This window comes from Cloeon dipterum, chromosome X (genome assembly GCF_949628265.1).
Source record: "Cloeon dipterum chromosome X, ieCloDipt1.1, whole genome shotgun sequence".
NCBI classification, from domain to species: domain Eukaryota; kingdom Metazoa; phylum Arthropoda; class Insecta; order Ephemeroptera; family Baetidae; genus Cloeon; species Cloeon dipterum.
In genome coordinates this window covers 15,594,278-15,599,171 of record NC_088790.1, presented here as the reverse complement: position 1 = coordinate 15,599,171, position 4,894 = coordinate 15,594,278, and the positions used below count along the sequence as shown (strand labels likewise).

The 4,894-nt window shown below is 35.8% G+C and overlaps 1 long non-coding RNA gene across 1 annotated transcript; it reads right to left on the bottom strand.

Moving 5' to 3' along the window:
- Nucleotides 1-2,724: 2,724 nt before the first annotated feature.
- Nucleotides 2,725-4,631, bottom strand: LOC135947478 (uncharacterized). The gene is made up of 3 exons (XR_010575631.1): nt 4,533-4,631; nt 3,127-3,238; nt 2,725-3,071 (listed from the first exon to the last, which is right to left on the bottom strand). It is a non-coding gene; the product is annotated as an uncharacterized LOC135947478 (long non-coding RNA).
- Nucleotides 4,632-4,894: the final 263 nt, after the last annotated feature.

Here is a 4,894-nt window from a genome sequence, read left to right as displayed (position 1 = left end):
AAATAAAAATTATGATGCACGATATTTGGCACGCTTACGTGAGTGCAAAGCGGTGGAGGGTGTTCCTTGTGTCCTTCTGTATGGAGGGACAAAAGGAAACCTACTTGCATTTTCCAGGGATTTCACCAAAGTTTACAATAGCTAGGAAATCATCTGTAATTTAAACCAATTTAATCCGTTCAGATGCATCGGCGAAAAAGGTTATTTCACTAGAGAGACTTGGAAGGTTTTCTTTTGCACTTTTTAATTACCGGATTACCTTACGCAATTTTTCGTCTAGATAGGGGAGCGAACGCTGAACTGGTTTCACCAAGAGACCGAAAACCTTAACTCTCATCGTAATTTTCCAAAATTTCTGACTCTTTAGGCACGAAATATATAACTTAGTTCGGGGTTAAAAATTTGGAAAAATGCGGATAAAACCAAAACTAGTGATTTCTTGCTGCGTTTTTTTGCGCTAAAACCAGTGATGCATTTTTGCGCATTGCAAAATTGGCTGACTTTCCTCCTCGAACTGACAAACTGAAAATGTTGCGAGGCTTTTTATGCTGCCTGCGTCTTTTGGTAGTAATTCCTCTTTTATTTAGGTCTCTTGGTTTTAAGTATCAGTTAATTTAAGATCCAGATCAGTACCCGTGGTGCGGTCTGATTAGTTTGAGATCAAAGTTTATAGAATATCCTCGCACGAAATCTCTATCCTAGCCGGAGAGAACAATTTATTTTGACCACCGTCGAGGTTAAAGGTGCAGTCAGGGTGCAACGCTTATCGCACACCTTTGCACTGCCACCCGACGATAATATGTGTTTAATACAAACCAGCTGCTGCGAAAGTATAGTGGAGAGAAGGCGCCACAAGCAATGATAAAGTAATCTCTCGATCTAGCGGAAGATTAACGTCAATTAATAAGATATTAGATTTTTCTCCGTCAAACTTATCTGAAATAACTTTTAATATTTCGTCCTTGATATAACAATTTCAAAATTTAATTGAGATAAATTCATAAGAACAATTCTCGCCGCAGCAAAAAGCAGGCTAATAATTTTAGAGTGGTTTTATTATAAGATTTCAAGAAATTCCACTACGAAAGTTAAAAAAACAACATTTTTTTAATTTTTTGGGTTATTTGTACTTCCAAATCTCAGGTTATAATTGTCAGAATTGCAAAAACCACCAACCGTTAGACTCTTCTTGATCTCCTCTGACCAGCTGAAGGGTTAAGAGGTTGCATACTCCCATCCCCTTTCATCCCCAATGCTAAAATTTTGATAATAAGCGACGACCGTTTCCTGGTGCCGTTGCTCTCTGTGCACTGTAAACTGTAATATGTCAACTTTGGGGTGGAGAGCAAACACCCCTAAACCCTTCAGCTACTCAGAGGAGGTGGAGACGAGTCCAACAGTGGGTAGTTTTTGTAATTGTAATGCTTAGAACCCGAGATTTAAAGGTGCAAAGAAACAACAAAAAAAACGAAGAATTACATATATGTTTAATTGTTTAAATTTCGTTATTTTTGCACCTCCAAATCTCCGGTTCTAACCATTAGAATTGCAAAAATTTCCACTTTTAGACTCGTCTCGACCGCCACTAAGCAGCTAATGTGTTAACCCCATCACCTTTCAACCCCATTGCTACAATTTTGATAATACACATTTTATCATGCTTCCTCTGTGGGCTTAAAAATATTTTATCCTAAAAACTCTTCTATATTACATTATTAAATACACTATTCCTCGTCCCAGACACAGCAATTTTTTTAAATGAAATGCAAAATTAATAAAAAAAACCCAGAGAGGTTTAAAATGTTTTATTTTTTCGAGGGAGTTAAGGTATAGTAACTTTGGAGGGTAAGCACCCCTAAACCCTTGAGATAGTAAAGTAGCAATTGTGACTTTTCAAAGTATTTTTATTTTTCAAAAATAGCAGATTTTTGAAAAAGGGACAGTGTTTGGCCTCATTAAAATTCACTAGTTGATAGTAGCGTCGAAAACTTCTTACGTTCAAAACAATTTCCAGTTTTTTTTCCTATTGAGAAAATGTTTCTCATATTTACTATTTTTGCACAAAATTCGTCTGAAATTTCAAATTTTTCTGATGATATGAACGTAATTAAAATATAATTAAGTGAAATTAACAATAAGTATAGCGCGCCGGCCGCCTTGTGTAACAAAGCGAGAAGAGATAGCGGGAAAGTGCGTGAAAGCGTATAGCACCCCCTTCTGTTGGCCTCTGTTGGACGCTGACCAATCAGATAGTTTTTGCCAGTTTTCTCCGAAATTTAAAGTGCTAGATTTGGAATCCTCTCATTGAGATCTATCTGACAGTGAAAGTCGTTCTTTGAGGAAATGCGGAATTTCAGTGGAAATAACGATTCCTAATTATCTTTTCGCCTCCCCGCACGCAAATCTTTTCTCATTGAATCGCCAGATATTTGGGATATTTGTCCCTAAAGCCGCTAGAAAGGTGCGAAAACCAGCAAGTCGGCGCCAACAAAACTGCTGTGTTTTGCCTGTTCCATGCCTTAATTTAGCCTATGGGAGCAGTTATTGTCGTCGTTATGTAAAATCAGTAGAATTATCCTTTAAGCTTTTTAAAATTTTAATAAGCTGATCTATTTAATTTGATTGAGCAATACATTTCCTCTTGATACTTTTATTGAGAAGGGTTCTAAGAAATGATCACAAAATCTACTACGTCAGGAACCTTACATTTTATTTAAAGTGGATTGAAATAAAGGGCAACAATAATTGCATTGGGCGCTGCCACAGCGTATGAAAATTATTTTGACAAATGGTTGGATGCAGTTGATCGATACAGAATATGTTTTCAAATTTGCATTAATCAAATTTTTGTGATTATAGTGCTCGACCTCATTATATTTCGATTTCGATTCCTCTCGTACAGTGCTGCTTAGGTCAATTTTGGATTCATTTTAATCCTAATGGAGGGTGAGTACATTGTCAAAAAAGATTTTCCAGGCTTTGCAGTATCAATCCTCTTGAAGTTTCAATTTACGCCAGTGTGACGGGTGCGCTGTTTTAGTAAACTGGTGGTTTATTTATTCCGGCGCCATCTGTAATTAATAAATCATGTATTAACGATTCCAAATTTTTTAGTTGATCCCTTACCGAGTTTTTGTGACGGAACAACAAAATTGTTCGCGCAGCATCGCGGTGCGAAGACGGTGCACGTGCGGAAGACGCTGCAGCAGATTCTCCTAGAATTTCTTTCCCCATCCAACTGCAATAAATGATAACAAAAATTAATAAATGGATTTGAGTTGAGCAAATTTCTCGCTTGGTTTAACATTTATGTCTGTCAAATTTAAACGATCGACTATTTTTATATCAATATTTGCCCAAATTGATCAACATCATATATGTGATGATAAAGAAATGATGAAGGCCGATAAATTCAAATAAAGAATTTTGTTGATGAATGGTATGCAGATGAAATTCGATCGCACACAAATTCAAAACTTGAACCAAAAACTGGTGAAAAGGCTCTCGGATGTTAAAATTATCTTTACAATTGATCACTATTGGACCTTTTCATCACCCCTTCCTATTTACATGTTTTATTGGGAAAAAGGATAAATACATAAAAATCTAGTAATGAATTTTGCTCATTTCAATCATCTCCATTTAATAAGGGTAAATATGAAAATATTTGAGCGTCTTTACTTGTCATTTATATAATTTGTGTGTCATTTAGGGACAAATAATGTTAGCAAACATCAAATCCGCAAAATCAATCCATCACAAAACAAGTCGTAACTTGACGGTGACTACTATGTACAATTGACCTATAATATTGTATTGCAACTTTTTGCTATTGAGTGTTATATATTATTACGTTTTTAGTGGAGTGACTTGTTTCTTTGATTCTTTGCGTCAATAATTTTAAAAATGGGTGTCGTGAGTGACTTGTGACACTCTTCGGCCTGATCTGCCCCAAGGCGCAAATGGTAATTCTTGCGGTTAGCAGATGGCAGCTGTCCGCCGCGCCTGGGCTCTGCAGGCGCGCATTGGGGCCTGAGATCAGGCCTGAGAGTGTCATAACAAAGGATGAACCGAAAGGCAAAACAGCTACAATCACAAGTATATAGGGTTATGTGGAATTTAAATGATGGACTATTTTTTCTGAGCTTCAAATTATTGTGGAACAGTTAACCGAGCACAAAACATGCAAATTTAGGCCATTTATACCAAACTTAAAACCGTCTAAATCTTAAAAAAATTTAGAAATAAAAATAAAATAATCAAACAAAATTAAAAATTTAATCGGTCTAAAGAGGCGCCTGAAAAAAATTCCCCTTTTTTATTGATATTATGACGCACCAATATAAAAAATATCATACGACGGCACACTAATTAAAAATCTTATTGAGAAATGTTGATAATTTTGCAACACTAGAAGAGAACAAAGCCATATATTAATATATATGAAATATAGCTCTTAACCTCGAGACTGATTTTATCCAAACAAATCTACTGGGTTGCTCAAATGAAAACTATAGTACACTTATATTTACCCTTACACACGAAGTCTGGGAATTCTTCATTTCCAAATTGATGAATTCGCGGTGAAACCAATGCTAGACTGAAATACGTCCTTCTATTCTTGAGGTATTAAGTCGACTTGTATAGAGCTCTCATCATATATATAGTGTTCTCCTTACCCATACCACAAAAACAAATATATACAGCGACAGTAACTACACTTAAACGTCAAGATAATAGTTTTAGTGGAGTATGAGGAATCCCCTCCACCAACTAGAGTCCTCTATACATATTAATATGCTGAGGAGCAATTCAAAAATAAACTCTCTGGTGGGAGATTAACTTCAATAATTATAAGATACTCGATTTTTCTGTCAAACTTATTAGCTGAAAT